Source organism: Lagopus leucura, unplaced genomic scaffold (genome assembly GCF_019238085.1).
Source record: "Lagopus leucura isolate 7727_CA_CO unplaced genomic scaffold, USGS_WTPT01 Super-Scaffold_100015, whole genome shotgun sequence".
Lineage (NCBI taxonomy): Eukaryota > Metazoa > Chordata > Aves > Galliformes > Phasianidae > Lagopus > Lagopus leucura.
In genome coordinates, this window is record NW_024962269.1 from 11,431,150 (window position 1) to 11,449,772 (window position 18,623).

Genomic DNA, 18,623 nt, shown 5'->3' on the forward strand with positions numbered 1-18,623 from the left:
GAAAAAACCAGAGTGACAGATAAGTATGAACGACTGTTTCGCATCAGCAGAGGACTAAAAGTCAGTTTCTGGATGTTAACTTCTCCAGCCAGTGGGTAGGCAGGCAGCCTCCGAAAAAAACAACTTAGGAAAATGAAAAGAAAATGAAAACAAAAGACTGTGATGGTAATTATTAGAGCAAGATTCATAAGGATCCTGATTTAATTTGGACTGCTTTAAATGTAAAATTAAAAAAGGGGGGGGAGGGAAGAGGAAGCAAGGCTCTTCAGTGTTGAGAAATAGAAAGCTATAAAACATTTTCTTCTGTATTGATTAGAGGAGGACTCATAGGTTAGAGGAGGACTGCATAGATTAGAGGAACTCATCTTTTGAGTTGATGCCTGCTCTGCTCCCCAGAAAGCAGTTCCTATTTTTTGGACAGGTAGTACCACATCTGCCCTATCAGACAATGCAAAGCGCAGAGAGAAAGCCTGGCCCTGTTGTGAGATACGGAGTTGGACTGCAGCAGTAAATGAACTGCTTTGAGAGCCAAGCCAACAAGAAAGGGCAAATAACAACCCCACACCCATCCTTGTTTTAAGGCCTTCAACCTGCTACAGTTCGTGTTGCAAAGAAAGAAAAATCACATCCACTGCACCTTCTCCATCATCAAGTCAAGCCAGAAAAAAAATGAAGAGTATACTTAGGAGTCCCAGACATAAATTCAAGTGAAAACCTCACAGGAAGAGCAGCTCGCTTTCTGCAGGCAGGGCACACGCAGCCTGCACTGAAACATGCTGATGTATTCTATCAGAAACAATTGCTGCACGCGCTCAACCTAGGATCTGCCTACAGAATCAAAAAGAAAATGACCGTGGCAGTTACTGCCAACTGGAAGGGCTCAGCTCTGTCCCCAGATGCTACTTGTCACAGTGCTGGAGCAGGCAATGCGACTGCTCTGAACGCTGACTCGAGGCAGCTTCCCAAGCTGTGATGCACAGAGCCAAACTTTTCCAAGTGAGCAAAAGGAATTCCAGCACCACACTCCCCGATGCTGGGGGAAGCAGCCCTGCAACCTTTGCACAGACCAAGGCTGTGCTCTGGGTACTGTCATGGCAGCCAGCAACACTGCTTTATGAGCAAGCAGTCACCACGGGTGGAAATAGGAGTGTGAGGACCTGGCTGGTTCTGCTAAGTCTGCAACAGACCAGGTGGTCACAGCACCCAAAACGCAATCTGCACCCACTAAAATGCATCTCATGGCACCAGGAGTGGCGAGAGCATCTCCATCCCCCAAAGAGCAGCACATTTACCTTATCTTCTCCTTTTCTAAATCAAAATATTGGCCAAGAGCCTGGCACTTGTTTCCTCATCACCCTGCAACAGAGCTTTTATTAAAGGAAAATCCTGAAAGACACACAAAACAGACTGGCTTACCACACGACTTCTCAAACATGTTCAGCCCCACGAGGGCAAACGTGCTGATAAAGATTGCAGCATCAGCTGCATTCCTCAAGAAGCGTGCTTTCACCAGGGCTAAAACAACACAAATTGATCCTACATACACTGCAAGTGCACCGCTTTCACAAGATCCAGCAGCCACTGCAAATGCCTTTTTTAGCAGAAACCTTCATTTCCCTCTCAGACTGCTCAATCAGAGCATTTCATCAGCACCACTCCACATACATCTCTGGCACCACTCGACATCTGCCCAACTAAGTATCATATAATTGCCTTACGAAAATGCAACTGGTGGGAAGTACTTCTATCATGTCTCAGTCACACAGAAGATGGTCCTTACTACTTACTACACAGCCACTGAGGGATCTTGTAGCCCCACAACTGCCCATCACATAGGTTTGCTGTATTATCTATAGGACTAAGTAAAGATCCCTGTTATTAACAGAAGGAAGGACAGTCTCCCCTCCAAACCCATTTACCGAAGCATTTACAGAAAGTGAACAAAACAAATTAGTCTGACACAAATTCATTCTGTCTTCCTGCATGTACAATTAATTACCTATGGGCACACTCAGACGTCCCCACATGTACAGTTCTTTTCTTCCATTAGTGGTTGCCTGTACTGAAAACATTCATATTCCTTCTTGGAAATACCTGCATCTTCCAGATTTTTTTTAATGCCATGCTTTAAGTCCATCCAGACATCCATCTTGCAATGCTTCCGGAATTCTATTAGCTTTTTCCCCTTAGGATACCACAGTGAAATCCCCTCGTGTTTGCAAGTTTTAAAGCAGGACGTGAAATAAAAGTCCAGGTTCCAGCTCTTAAAAGCAACAGTGGTTTCAGGCATTATAAAGAACTGCATAAGTCAGGAAAATTGAAAACTACTGAAGCCTTCCCAGAATGGGGAGGATACCTTTCCGCTCCACTAAGCGCTGAAGAACAAATACAGTTAGTGTTATTACAGCCTCTTGTGGAGAAATTCTGTGTTATTCCACATATGCCATGGAAGAGAACAAATTCAAATTCTTTGGATACTGTATTATCTGACAAGAGGTGAAAAGAAGAGCATTTATTTGCTTTACTGTGGTTCCCGAAACCTTAGCCAGGATCAGGGCCCCCATCAGCTCACATGCTGTAGAAAATGTCAATGCAAACAAAGTTTCTGCCCTGAAGAGTTTACAAACAAGCAGAAGGAGCAGGAAGGGATACGAACACAACGTACCTAAATAATAAATCCTCTCCATCCACTTTTCCCAGCTGCTATTTAATTTCATCTTAATTAGTTGGCTTATTTCTTACAGGCATCACAAAGTGTATCTTAAGGACAAACCTGAAAGCTGTGCCTACGGCCCTGCACAGATAACACTGCAAGCCTGTGCACACAGCACAGCTCAGAGCTACCAAAACGGCCTTGAGATTTTCCCATCGTGTCTCATTCACACTTGCTCTTTTTTTTCCCCCCAATCAGAAAGGAAAGCAATAGGATGGGCAGGAACAAGAAGGAGAGGCACTGAAGCCATTTGGTATTTCCATGCAAGCCCACCTCTTCCATCTCCTCTCTCTTATACACCACATGTGATAATTTACACTTCAATCTTAAGTCTTTGAGGTTCTCAAGCTTTTCACGCTTCATGCTAAGCTTTTTTTTTGTAAACTTTCATTTTAGGTATTCCTCAAGTTTAAGCTCTGCTGAATCCCATCTTCATCTCAACACTTATTTTATTTTTGACGTCAGAAACAATGATCTGTACTTTCTGAGCCTGAAGCACGCACTCCCAACGGTACAAAAACAGCCTCAGCCATAAAGAACTCGTGGTCACGGGAGGGAGAGGACAGCCAAAATACACACTGATGAAGTTACAGATCTCACGGAAAGCATTTGAATAGATAAGCAGAAATACAGAGAAAGCAGGATGACTTCCCAAATGTAAGGGCTCTGCATCTCAGCACTGTCATGCTGAAAGTCAAAAGGAGGATTTTTTTTTTTGTCAAAATGTCACAAAATTTGCTTCATGCAAGCTGTTCTTAGCATAAGGACTCCGGACCTTGTAAGGACTGAACTTCATGCCTTCAAGTATTTAGGGTAACACTCTAGGTAGTTCATGCTACATGCATCCCATAGAAATTAGAGAAACCCTATCTTTCAGAAAGCCAGTCATCAGCAAACTTCCTTTTGCACTGCAACACTACCACCAATAGATACACACGTGATGGGGTAACCTTCATTACAATGCCTTACAACCAATCCTCAGATCCTTCCCCTTTAAACAAACAACCCATAAGCTGTAAAAGAGTTTAAAGAAATCCAGGGATTACTCTGCACATTTATCTGAACCCATTTGGATCTGCTCCGCGCTTGCTGGCACTACAGGCAGTCCAACCACTGAACCTCACCCAACAAAGCACCACGTCCTCACCACTCCCACACGCTCTGTTTTCACAAAATGTTAGTTTATGAAGTGCTCAGAAATATCAGGAGGATTGGGTTTCAGTCCCCAAAGCGCTCATGTTCTAAACTAGACAAGATAAACAAAGGCAGTAGGAAACAGCAAGCGCGGGACAAGCTGGCCACATGCAGACAGATCCCTGCTGGAACCCTGAACTTCATGCAAAGAACTAGAATAGCAACATCTTTCCCAAGTTAACTGCCCTCCCCTAACGTCATGGGAATCACTACGCTAGAATATTCCCCTTTTCTTGGGAGTGATATATAAATTACCAAGTTGTATTACTCATCAATTGTCTCCTTGCATTTTTATTCTAAGATAATTAAAATTTGAAACAAAGCCATTCTTGTTTTGGTTTATGTATTTTATTCTTTAACTGTAGCAGTAAGTCCAAAAATAGAAACAAGCAATGTTAATTTTACTCACACTGTCTTGCCTGGTGTATTTTTTCCGGGTATCCTCCTGCACAGTTTAGATCAGCAATGACTTGCTCTCACTCTTCAGTATTAGGTGAAAGAAGGAATGAATTGTTCAGACAATTTGCCCCACTGTTTTCATTCATTCTGAATGGATGCCAGAAGTCACCATTCACAAAATGAACTACCTTTCTAATTGATGTATTAACGCCCTCTAATGTGCAAGCAGACTGAATAAAAAAATAAAACCGAGAGCAAAACCAACAAGCGTTCTGTTTAGGCAGGAGAAATAAACCAGTGACCCAATTCTTCAGCTGTAAGCAGGGAGAAATTCGTATAAATCAAGCAGCAATTGCAGCAACTAAAACAAACCTTACCCTGACATCCTGTGATTCTGTGACAGAAGATGAACGTACGTGTTTCCAGGCATTACAATACTAAATGCAGAATGACTTTCTCTGTAGCTATATTAATGCAGGATTTTTTAGCTAGCCAGAAATAGGAGGCTGGAGGAATCAAGCAAGCAACCCATTCAAAAGTTACCTCACAAACACATAGGTACACAATCCCACTAGGAAAAGCCTCTGAATGTAGAAAGGGGTGAGGAGATGAGCTGCATCTCAAGCATGTGGCAGCAATCAGGGTATGAGTGCAGGGCAGCACAGCGTGTGCCATTGCAGCTGAGGAAGTGTTGAGCACAAAACCCCAGACATTTGTGTACAACCACCTGAATTCATGTAACTTGCTGAAGGTTAGGTTTTGTAACTAAATTGATTCCTTACAAAAAAAAAAAAAAATCCCTCCTCCACCATTTCCACAGGTGATGCTGCCTGCCAGCTGCGTCCTGTCTGCAAACAAAACCGTATGTTGCCATTCAATTACAGACACAGAGGAGTTTCATTTGGCTACAAGCAATGGAGAGGAGATGTAAACACGTTTTGTATCGGCCTGGCCCTGCTGTCCTCGCCTCCGAAGGACCACTGGCAGGTCTTCGAGTCCCCACTGCAACCAGGTGCATGCAGACAGCTTTAACAGCACCAGAAAGAGATGCAACTTCATGACACTCTCCTTCCTCAGCAAAGGATGGAGAAGGAATGAGTTTAACTGAAAAATCAGCCCTAAATGTTAAATGCTGTTGGAGAGCTCAGCACTGCAGCCTTCCCCATGCAGCAGGCCCCACCAACAGAAGGCCAAGAGTTGCTACAGCAACAGCTTAACTGCATGCAGAGCCTCACTGGAACGAAAGCTAACAGAGCGTCACTGATTTAATTGACTGATGATTTAATAAAATGCTCTGGATATAGATTAACTTGCTTTGCATAATGTAGCTTGGCTTCCATTGCTGTTAACGGGCCGGAGCCCAGCCTGCAGCACAGGGCTGTGGTTTTTGGGGCTCCCACCTTACCACCCAACCTGTGGAAGGGGATCAAGCCATGCGGGGTAAACCAAAGCAGCCACATCCCCCAGGCCCAGCAGAGGAAGGCAGCAATCACTCCCAAAACACACACCTGGTTTCTCCACTGCCATCGTTAGATACAAAAACCCCACAAAACTCAAATCGCTGTGGTTATCACCATATGCTCCACATGCCCGGTTTCCAAGAAACAAAGACTCTGTAGAAGTTGAAACAACAGAGAGTAAAAGGATTATTAGCTAGCTCTAATTATACAAACTGATCTCATCCTCTTGTCATAAGCCTCTTTCCTGTGTCCGGAATCTATTTGTGTATCATAAAGACCAGTCTCCTGTAAATGTACAAGGGTCATCAGCACAGGGCGATTCATTTCACGTTTTACAGTACACACATATTGTCAACCAATCCACTTGTAACAAGATATAACTGCCCTCACTTGTCAATTGCTACTTGAAAATATTACTAATGGCAAACAGTAATTAAGATACCGAGTCCTAAAACCCAAGCAGCATTTTATAAGTAGCTACCATGTAGCTGTAATAAAATAAAAAGCACAGGCTCTATCTTCAGCTCAAGTAGCCACATCCTAATAAAGTTAAGAACTAACAGTCGACTTGAATTATAGTGCAGCATGTACGCAAAAGCACACGTATGTTTATACTCAAATTAAGTCCGCCAACAGGTTCTGGGGCAGCTGTTTCACGTAGGCACAAAACATTTATCTCAGGCTCAAGTATTAACTGCCAGAAATCCTTAGCAGACCTTCTGGGTGCCTCTTCAAATGAGCAAAATTCAGCTGATAGCCTTTAATACACTGCATAGCTAGAATACACATGATGGGAGTCTTGAAAAATGTACATCATTGACCCACTCCCAGCAACTAACGGAGCCCTCTGGTACTCATTGCCAGAGAGAAAAAAGCAGAGTTACAGTTTGTAAGACACAACATTAAGTATACAGCATGCAGGGAAGGCATCACAAAAAGCAAAACCCAAAGCAACAGAGTATCACATCTCTAAAGCAGAGATGACAGAGTACACATAGAAATCTGAAAATTAAATTAAAAACAAAATCAAACAAATTCAAATGAGCACAGATCCTACACAATATCACCACCTCACCCCCTGCGTCCAATCCCTTTGGCAACTAGCCCACAAGCAATAAAGTAAGTTTTGCAAACAGACATCCAAGCTTTGCACCTGAGATCATTGCTTCCAGCAGCCCTCACAAAGCAAGCTTTCAGGCTGGCCCCTCAGGAGCCCAATGGGTTAATGCCCACAGGTTGCAGTCACACCAGTAAATCATTTATTACCCCAGCTCAGGGACAAGCAGCTATGCAGAACCAGGAGCCCACGCTGTGCAGCTGTTCACCAGCCAGGCAGTTCTGCACAATTATGTTATAACACAGGATTAAATTTGGGGAGTGGAAATGCATCCCTTTATTATTGATATTTCTTGGGTTTTTTTGTTTGTTTTTCATCAAGTTATGCAGCTATTTTAAATGTTACAGAATTCATTAACATGAAGTTCATTAGGCAGTAACCATGAATGAAATGAAGGGATCATCATTACAAGCACAGTTAGGGAAACGCTGGACCAGCAGCCAAAATGAGGGAAGGCTTTGAGGAATAAGGAAAGCTGCTCCTAAACTCAAGTTTAGTTTTTTTCCTAGACCCATCAGAGAACACACATCTGAAAGCAGTCGTGGTGCAGATGTTGGTTCCCAGAGAGCCAGGTAAACAGCACTCACTGCCCTGGCACTGGAAACCTTTGCACCTTCCTTTCCAGCAGGCACTGCTCAATGCATGCTCCTGTGCTCCAGAAATTAACAGGAAGTTAAGAAACTACTCAGAAGGGTGATGAGGCACTGGAACAGCTTGCCCAGAGCTGTGATGCCCCATCTATGGCTGGACGAGGCCCTGGACAGCCTGGTAGCAAATCAAACAGCAAACCACTTGTCTTACACAGAAACTCATGTATTGCATTCCTCCACTAGCCATGTGCAGCACATCCAGCTAATGATCGGAACTCATGATGGATGCAGGGACCAGCCCTCTGACAGCCACATCCTCAAAGGAATGCTTTCCCAACAGAGGTTTCATTCATAATTTCACCCATGATTCTAAGACAATTATTTTTTTTCCCTCAAAAACAGCAAACAGGTACAACACCCCTACCAACCCCATCCAAAAAAAAGGAAACCAAAATAATCACAATAAATGCTTGTCTCCCTAGCACAGCAGCAGCTTATGATTAATCCACCCAGCTGTTGCTATAACACTGCCAAATGATTTGGGCCCAGCATTGTTAACCACACTGCTTTGCACCAGTCTTCTTGGGCACAGCCATGGAAAATGTGAGACTCCACAGAAGGTAAACAGGTTACACACACAAGAGGAGAAAACAACCCTCTGACAGAGGCCAAGCACTGCAAGCACCCATTTCCAAAGAAGGCTCCCGCAGTTTCTTTGCTTTAGGCTAACAGTTTTTTTCCAACTTAAGTATTTTTGGAGAAAACGACTATAACTGCATGAGACACAACAGTTCCTGACGGTCCTACAGAAGCTACATGTCATCCACAAGTCAGATCCATACCCTGGTCTGGTTCACCACATTGAGAGGCTACGGGAACTGAAAAAGCAGCACTGAACACACACCTGGAGCACTGCAGGATGGAGCAGGAAGCACATGGGGCTCACAAGAGGCTCACAACGAGCCACGCTCCCCTGGCAGGAGCCCTGTGTGCCCCAACTCCATCCCCAGCAGCTTCTGGAGAAACCCTCAGGCTGAGAACACCAGAACCACCTGTCTACCCCCAGGGACAGGTGCACAGTGCCTTAAAACAATAGGGAAGAGCAGCTGGTGCCTTAAGTGCTATGGACTGTTTCACACTGTGGCACACGCTCAATGGAACAGCGAGAACACGTACAACTGCAGTATGAATCAAGTTCTGAGTTCACTTGTGAGACACGTAGTCTCCAATGTAATTCTTCACCAGCACCTTCAGCACTCTTCGTACCATTCAATACCATTCTACTTTTTTCTACTTTTTTCCCCTCAAATTTGCTTGTCATAATGCTTTAATATCCTCATCCCCTCCTTGCCATCCAGCAGGTAAGCTAGGCAAACCCATTCCCCAAAACACATCGCCTCAGCATTCGCTTGTACCCAAGAGCTGTCAAAACATGCGAACTTACTTGAACTGCATGAAGCAGCACCAACAGTCCGAGATGTCCTTCCGGGCCTTCCCCCAGTGAGCATAGAGCAGGACTCGAGGTTCAGCTCCTGCAAGAGAAGAAGGAGGAGTCACCAGGGTGCAACAAGGCCTGTCCTGAGAACGTACACCCGCCCCACGCCTGGAGTATGGAAGCCATCCACCAACCTGAGCCTTGTGGCCAGACAGAAGACAGTAGCCTCTGAGTGCAGCCCTGGGCAGAGTCCTGCTTCCAGGCTTATATGAGAGCAGCATGAAACCCATCTGTGGGTCTGGGCTTGATCCTGCCCTGTTCCCCTCCACAGCACAGATGGGTTGGTATCTGTTACCCTTACCTCGAACATGAAATCCTGCAAATTCATCCCCTTACACCTATCTTAATCCCTTCAAAGTAGTTGGGTACCCTCATTATCACAAGGCACTTTAGAGAAGACAAAAGCACCCAATACAAAATGATGGCCAGCGAGAGTTGGTTGATGAAGCCCATAATCTACCAGCAATCCTCCGCCAAACCCTGATGGGCAACCTGCACTTCTCCACAGGCAGATTTCCTGCCTCAGCCCCAGGGCTAAGCCTGCCCTATGGAGCACACCTGGAAAGAGCAGTTAAAAGGACTGAATGGCAAGTCAAGAAAGAGTAGGGGTTGTGATTTTGTGTATTAAATGTTGTGTGAGAGATTGGATTACATAAATGATAGTCACTGAGGCCCCTCTGACCACCACTTCATTGCCACACCAGCAGTGTTTGTGGGTAGGCACTCAGCACCCAACGAAGCACAACGTGCCACTGCTCTACCAGAGACAGTGCCCCCTTCACTGTCTGCACAGCCCAAAAGCACAATTACAAGCACCTCAAGAATAATGACAAATGGCAAAGCTTGCTAGCAGCTAGAAAAACGATTGTGCTCCATGAATTGACTGGAGAAGGTAAAAGCTGGCAGATGGAGCATTGCAAAACAAGCCTCCTTCATTCAGCCACAAAGGCACAGCAGAACCTGAATGCTGCCACATCAGTTGTACACAAAGTTTTTTGTATTTTTTGTAGTAAATTTTTACTAAAATTTCCCTTAATTCTGCTGGTGGGCTCCTGCTGAGGGACAGCACTTTGTAAGGCATCATAGGACACTGCAGGCAGAAAAGGGTTTTTTCCATACACACTTCAGCACAGACTATTTCAAACTGGAAAAAGGAAAAAAAAAACTTACCCTCTTGTTCCTCTTAAAGCAGCAAGGAAAAGAGGGGAAAAATAAGGAGCCCATGACTCCTTGTTCTGGTATCGTATTTCTAAATTACATTTCCATGGCAAAGTACTGAGCTGAAAGAACTACCTGAACTCTCCAGTACCAGGCAAAGGAAGCAAACCTCCTCTGGATTCATTAACCAGTAAAAACCTCCCTCCCAGTCCGAAGCAAACAGACTGGAACTTCCCTCCAGCATTCCTGCAGAGCTGCTTTCAGGACCGCACATTAAAGCGTGGTCACAGTTTGATAAGGCGATGATTAACTACGTTAAGTAAGAAACATTAACCCAAGGCTCCTGGTAGTGATCCCATGTTGATCAGAGAGTGATGATCAGCAGCTCTCTGCAAGGCATACAGTACAACTGTGCAGTGGTTTCACTTGTTTGTGAGGCTGATAACTTGGCTTTCAATACCACAGAGCTTCAGCAAGCTTTACTGCTACTCCTGTAAGCTGGCAAGCACTATGGGCAGAGATAACACTGGTAAATACACAGTGAGTGTGCAGTGAATCACTGCAGGTTTTTCATCGTACCCATTAAGGAATGAGGGTGTGTATATGGAGGCACACATGCAAAACTCACTGGGATGTTTATGACTTGGAAAGTATTAGCAAGTGGAGAAAATCAAGCAGCTTCACAATAAGACATTACTCTTTTGGGGCTTTCTGTTCGAGTTCATTCTGGAGGAGTTTTCAGTTTAGCACAAGCAGGTGCAAAGAATATTAACAAGCCTTAGATTTCTAGTTCTGTATGTGAAAAGCCTGCACACTCTATAAAGCTGTCCAAATCAAGGAATTAACTGCCCAAAGGTTTCTCCTTTCCATGGAAATGCATCGAGATAACTCCTGCATGTGTAAGTAGACTCATTTTAGAAGGGTTTCCCCATATGGGTTTCTCCTCATCCTCTACTGTGAAATAATTTCCCAGCACTTACAAACACGGACATCGCCTCTCTTATGTGCACCTTAAAGAATAGACTTAAACATCTTAAAGAATAGAAAAAACAACTACGTCCTATAGCTGTGTTTATACTGCTTAACAAGGAAGAAAATACAAAATCTCTTCCACATCATTACAGGAAGATGACATGCAGTTAAGCAAAGTGGTTTGCCCATGCCTACCCTGCCAGGCAGCAACAGCACAAGGAAGAGATCTCAGTTCAAGCAAATCTCTTTCCACAGCAAATTCTCTAGGCTAGGACAATAGGAAAAAGTCTAAAAGTATATTAAATAGGGGAGAAAAAAAAGTTTATTGAAGGAAAATAGCTGGAGATAAAATCTCTTTTCAAGTTTTAACTAGCATGTACAAATACATGCTGTTTTCTATATTTACTTGCAAACATCATCAGTTATAAAAGGCTCCTACACCTCTGTCAGCACTTCTCCATTCTGACCCATAACTCTGAGTGATTTCTGCCCAACAGGGCCCACAGTGACACTGCAAGTAGCACAGTATCTCACAGTGCTCACTTAACATAAACGGGAATATAAAGAGAAGTCCCTTTGAGACTCGCCTTTACAGAATGTGTTCCACTTGAATTTAATGAAAAAGAGGAAAAAGAACTTATTCATCAGGACAGAACTGAGGGCTGATTTCCTGTGGTCCCTCTCCCTTCATACTGAGATGGCAAATGCAGAATTTGCCCATCAATGCCAAGTGATGAAATGTGCTGATGGATAAGGACAGCATTATGGTTATCTACGTTCTTAAAGAGAGAAGGTAAACAGCGCTGAGGAATGGGATAGTTACATACCTAATTATCTTAAAGAAAAATAAATAATAAGCCTAATAACTTAAGGGTGATCTACATCTTTACAGGCAGAGGAGCCAAGCGGCACAAGTACTCACTACTCATTCATAAATGAAGTCAATGTCAGGGGCTGTAAGCACAGCAAGATAGAGTTGTCTGCATCTAAAACACGTTTAGGAGCAGCCAGCTGGGGCATGGAGAGCTGAAAGGTGGGCAGGGACCAGCAAGGCTCTCCTGAAGGTTCAGCACAACCCAAGCATGCAGATCCCAGGGTCTCCAGCGCTCAGCTGCTTCTTCTACAGAGCCAAGTCAATCAGAGAGCTCCCAAAACACGGCCATCACACAGAAACCACTTCCTACTTGTTTTTTGTTGTTGTTTTTTATTTTATTTTTCCCCTGAACAGAAATCCAATTTCTTCTTCTGAGAAGCACTACGCAGTTTGTTGGTTTTTTTCCCCCCTCTGCAAACTGATTGTTTTGACACATAAAATGAGTTACCTCACCATCTGTTTGTAATTGCCATAATGAAGCTTTAGCAAACTCAAAAAAAAAAACAGCATCAAGAACAGGGCAGTAATGGTCTGGGAGATGAAATGCTGATTATTTGGGATTATTTCATATGGCTGGGATCTTTTGATAGCCAAGACACCCAAACAAACCTCTGCAGTATTTCCAGGTTTTGGCTGTTGCATGCTACGAAATCTCCCTATAATTACATATCAAATGACGTCAAGGAAAGCTCAGTCACTGGATCCATGCCTGTGTGCTGCTACCTCGTTGCTTTTAATACATAGCCTATACTTAAGCATCATGATATTCACAATACAGGAAGTCCTTTCCCTGCTTCTACTGGGCTTCCAGGAGAAGCTGGCTCACAAGACCTTTTTTGGAAGTTGGTCTGAGCTTTGCTTCCTAATTCCTTAGGGAAGGGAGCCTGGACAAGGCATTCCACAAGCTATGAAGCCACCTTCACAGCACCAACTTCTTCCCCACTGACCACAGGGAAAACCAAAGGTCCCACCAAAGCTGGACAGGAGCCCAGCAGCCATGCAATTCAGTGGGACAAAACCATTTGCTATGGCTATGGACACACATGGGCAAAATAGATGTGAAAATAAAAGATCCTTTCCCTAAAATCTGCTTTATTTTGGACAGATGTAAAGGCAAAGAGGGTCCACGAACCACAGCATCACACTAAATGTTTACCAGAACAGCAGAGGGTTGAATGCAGCCATCACATTTACCACACACACCAGGTTCCTCCAAAACCAAACAGCAACATTTTGTTTAGAGGGCTGGATCAAACTCGGCGCCCGCACGAAGAAAAGCTAGGAATTTTAAAATAATAGTAAATAAATAAAACACAACTACATGCCACACCACGATTGCCATTCTGCAGACAGAAACTATAAGGAAAAAAATGAAATGCATAATAGTGTTTTTGTGCCTCATTAGAGTTCTCACTGATACACCAAGAAGAAAATTAGGTCTCGCTATGGGTATTTCATCTCCTTTAAAATGATGTATGCCGCAGCATCCATCCCAAGTAGCAACTATTGTTTTCTAGATGGTCTTGTAGAATAAGAATGGCTACGGGAGACTTCAAAACCTACCTCAAGGAGATTAGAATTAAACGTTAAGGTGTGCTGGACCTCAGCACTTCACTAAATCACCACAGCAAAGATCACCATTCCCTATGCTGCTGGGGAACTGTATTGGAGTGATGAGCTAAAAACCAAAGCAAACAGATGCAGTAACATCCCAAGCCCACTCAACCACTCCCAACAGACAAAGTCTTCAAATTCTGGTACAGATCTTTCTGCTTCTCCTTTATTTTTCCCTGAAACAGCCAGGCTTGAGGCAGCCAGGGCAGGCAACCTGTCGCCCTGCAGAGCACTGCGTGACCTCAAGAAAAGGAAGAACTGCTGCAAATGAGACACTGAGATAAATGAGGGTGGCTCATGAAGGTCAGCCGGCCAATGCCCTGATCAAAGCACGGCTGTGACATCATGGCAATGACATCAACCCTGTTCTCTCTCTGTTTCAAACTGTCACTTAATTGTGGTTTCTGTCTCAATTCTCAGTTGAGAAATGGAGTGAGAAAGAACTGCTTGGCCACTGGAAGTCAAAGTCATTAGCAGTTGTGAGGTACTCCAACTTGAGAAGAAAAAAAAAAGTGAAGACAGTAAACAGTGATTAGTGTACTTAGAAACCTTCTGATCAGGATGGAAACATGCACATATTGCAACCAACTTCCTTTCTCTACTTAAAGGAAGCTTATGAAAAAAATGGAGACTGACTTTTTACATGGTCTGATAGTGACAGCACAGAGGGGAATGGTTTTAAATTAAAAGAGGCAAGATTAAGGTTAGGTGTTAGGAGGAAATCTCTTCAGAGAGCAGTGAGCCCCTGGCACAGCCACTCAGAGAGCTATGGGTGCCCCATCCCTAGAGGTGCTCCAGGCAGCTCAAGGTTGGATAGGGCCCCGGGCAGCCTGAGCTGGTAGAGGGCAACCAGCCCACAGCAGGGGTTGGAACTGGGTGGGCCTTAAGGTCCCTTCCAACTCAAGCCATTTTATGATTCTGTGATTCCAATAGCACACAAGCGTTAGCCAACGAACACAAATGAAATGCTCTTCTGCTGTGCTGGTACAAAGCAGCAAGTGCAAGCCCAGGCTGCATGCAGTTGTGGCTCCATGAACAAGGTCCCCATGCTCAGCCCATGGATGCAGCAGCTGGGGTCTCTTCGCCAGGCTGTTTGCATATCAAACAGATTAAGTGCTGGGAGAGGAACAGACGGGCCCAGAAAACACAGCAACCCGCCCAGGATGCAACCATCACCTCCCCACCCACACAACCACAAAGAGTGCCACCCAGCATCAGTGTCCCCACAGAGAATCAGAGTCCCCTGCCCATGGAGCAGCTGCTCAGAGTGCCAGGTGCTGTGGGATTACGTTATTTCATTGCTCAAAACAACCTGTCACCAGAGCTACGTAGAGCTTAATTATATAAATAAGGAGATCTGTATAATGTTCCTAAACCAATAATGAAAGAGAAGGTCTAATGATGCAACAAAAATCTGCAACCCGGCGCTCAGATTACAGGCTGTTGCACAACAGCTCAAGCAATTTGGCACTTTGGCAGCTAGCTGCAGGGTTGTACTGGGGATGATGCTTTCCCAGAGTCACCCAGATGCACCCGCCTCCCCTGCACCAGCAAGGGAACGGTGAATGGGAAGCACTCTGCTCTAGCGGCAGCACCATCCCCAGAGATGCTCCAAAGCAAACACCCACTGCATCCTCAGTCATGTGCCATATTTGCATCCAAAGGCTGTTCAAGCAAGAGAAGTGCTGCTGTTTCCAGGGCCAGGTCACATTACAGAGGTGGCATCGCCCAGCTCCAACCTGCTGCTTTATAACCACAGTGACTTTTGCACTGCTGGGTGATCTCGCTCCCAGTTGCAGCCCTATCTAAAAAAGCGTTATCAGCACTAGATCAACAGAGATATCACGCATCAACTGTGACAATAAATGTGGCAATTTAGCTATTTGATCAGCACTCACAGCATGAGCAGTCTACACGGAAGTGATTGTACGTATCCCAAGACAGCTGAGTGGGTTTTCTTTTCCTGAGTAGGCTCAAATACTTCCAGATAATATTGATCTCTATTCATAGCATAGCATAACTGGGAAATCATTTGGCTTGAAATGGCTTTTCTGCTATATTGACACCTTACATCAATAAACGTGGTACCGAACTGCAGCTCAGCAGCATCATTTTAGTTATTTCTGTTAAGCAGTCAGATGAAAAACACCGTGCCAGCGCCAGGGCCAAGAAGCGTCGTTTGGGCTTTCAAAATCAGCCAAGTGCCACAGTCAGCACAGGAACTGAATGCTGACAGACTCCAGAGCTCACTCCCACGTGTTTCCTGTCTCGTAGGCCATCCCTGCTGTCACTCTGGGGCTCAGCAGCCGCTCCGTGGGCTGTGGCCGTACAGCTGGCGATGAACAAGGCTCTGTGAGGCCACAAAAAGCAGGCACAGCTCAGAGGTTTTTCTTCATAGATCACTGAGGACTCACAGTGAAACCTCCAGGCGCATCCTGTGCTGCAGGTTGTTGCTGGGTCTGCTCCATCCCAGCCCCTGGGAAGAAGTTTGAGCAAGTGGGCATTTCATTGCTGAAAATACCACTGAGCACACAGCACCAGAGCTGGGAAAGCTACACAGCATTTGTCCTTTGTTTCCTTCATGTACAGATCCATTTTTGCCCCAGCAGATCTTATCGCAGGGCACTGCTCTGAGCCTCTTCCAGCCAGGATGGATCAGGCAGCTCATATCATTGGGTGGCTGAAAGCAAACAATGTGCAGCCATGGAGAATCTTTCAGTGGGCTGTCTGCTTTACTTTCATGCAACTTTTTTCTCCTCTTCTAACAAGGAAACTGTTCTCATTCAACTACTTTTGTATTTTTGCCTTCCCCCTTGAGAGGCAGAGGTTTGCAGAAAGATCTTTAAAAGTCACAGCTACTCTGCATACTGCGAGCAGAGAAGCAAGGGACATCAATAAACAGCATGAGCTCTTCACAAGGACTTTGCTCAACAACAAAACAGCCCAGTGCTCCTGGGGAGGAAGCAAAAGAAGACTTCCAAAACAAGTCAACAAGCATCCATGTAACACGCCCAAATCATTGACAACAAATCTACCTAAAACCATCTGAGCATCTGCTGCTGCATTTCTCCCCCCAGCCACTCCCTGCAGCAAAGCTTCTTCAGTTAAAACAATAAAAGCAGTTTTCACTGAATAGACTTCCCTTCCTTCTTGCAGTTACACAGCAAAGGATCTGACTGATCAACGCAATGAGCACTGCAGGGAAAAGTCAGCATTACAGCTGACTGTAATTGCAGCACACAACCTTTGGCCAGTACACCTGTACCCGCCTGCTTGTGCAATACCCTGGGTGTCAGCAGTCCCAGTGGGTGCTGCCCAAGCACGAGCACAACAAAGGCACAGCCCGCAATTCCACGTGCACGCAGGGTTTCCAGTGTCCATCTGCCCATCTGCCGCTGTGTAAGCGGTGATTCACTCACTGCAAGCACAACCCCACATCGTTTGGATCTCCCCTCTGCTGTATTCCTGTTGTCGATGCTAATCTGTTCACACATTGCCTGCCTTCCCCAGGACTTGTGGTAATCCTGCACAACAATAAACAGGGTTAGCTTGAGCAAAACAAAACAAACCACCAACGATATTTAACTGGTTTTCCTGAGCTGAGAGGGGCTCATCAATAGCACATACAGCCTTTTCAGTACACCGCAGTTATAAGGACCGGTAAAGACTTTGCTCCTTGTTTTGTTTCAGCTGGCCATAGCCAGTTTACAGCACTATGCATGGCCACTGTCTGACCCAGGACGTTTTTCGTTGCTATCAATAAGGGAAAAGAGACAAAACTGACTACAGCAATGCTGGTCACAGAGAGCCAAACGCACTGCTAAAGTCCACCTGGCTGATAGTCCATATCACCACTAAGCTCAGCAGCAAAAGTAGTATTCATCAAACCATTACTGCTTCAGACAGACACCTGTCCCTACGGGTGACCACACGCACTGGCACTCCGTCAAGATCCACAACACTTGTCTGTTTTTAAGTCACCGGTTTGCTCAGTATTTTGTGATTTTATTCTGAAGGAAAATGTTTTAAGGCAGGGATCACAGCATCGTATTTCATGTTGTTCTTACCTCTGGTCAAATACCCTTACTCTCTGTGCTTTTCATTTGTTGATGCTCAAGTTATCTTTTTCCATGATAACGATTTCACTTCTGTTTCTTCTTTTCCTCCTCCAGGTGCCCTGCCCTGAACAACAGCAGACTTCAATCTAGACGTTACTCCGCAGATAACATCTATTGCTAAACATCATTTTTCTGATCTATACTTACAAAGTGCACCAAGATATGCTCAATTAAAATGCTCACCGTGACGTCTAAGGGCACACACGCACTTTTTCCTTAGCACTGTTAGAACTAGAAACCAGAACTTCATGCCATGAAGAACAGTGATACAGACGCCAATTCAATTTTTGTGTTCCCTGAAAATGTAATCGTATTTCTACAGATAACAGAAAACAAAGATAGCAGAATGGCAGGAAAGGGCTCTTTGCTTACACCTAAATTCTTGCCGATGACACGGGAGTAAGAGATCTCCTGAGAACCTCAGGTGGAGGAAGGACAACCAGAAGCTGATTAGCTTCCAAGCAACAGAGATCTCTGCATGCAAACGTCATGAGTGGCAAAAGGCTGGCAGGTATGCAGGTGATTAAGAAAGAATGAAAGGGTGGTGGCACACAAAGAGGAAAAAAAACAGTTTTTCCAGTGTTCCTACATGAGATTAGCATCTACTGACTGACTGACTTTGCTTTTTCTTTTTCCCCTGGCACCTCAGGCCAAGAGACTGTTTGTTTCCAGGCTTTTCCAAAATGACGTTAGGGTCAGAAGAAAGCACGAGGACCATGTAAGTTCAGTTGCTTCTATCAGAGGCTGACAAATTTCACCCACATTTTCCACTCAAGCCGTAAGTTCAGGATTGGGTCCACCTGTAACTGTTTGCAGGAGAATTCAAATTGAAGACCACCAACCCCAAAGAATTTGTCTTCGGCAATTTTTTCACAGCCAGAACTGCAACTGTTTTCCTCTGCAAGTTCCACCTCTCAAC

General features: G+C 44.7%; 1 protein-coding gene across 6 annotated transcripts in view; it reads right to left on the reverse strand.

The window, feature by feature from the left end:
• Positions 1-18,623, reverse strand: part of AKAP13 (A-kinase anchoring protein 13) — a 192,297-nt gene that overhangs the window by 146,224 nt on the left and 27,450 nt on the right. For all 6 annotated transcript variants that reach the window (XM_042875601.1, XM_042875600.1, XM_042875602.1 and 3 more), the window contains exon 2: positions 8,918-9,005. The gene's annotated coding sequence lies outside the window, so the exon portion shown is untranslated. The remainder of the gene's footprint in view (positions 1-8,917; positions 9,006-18,623) is intronic.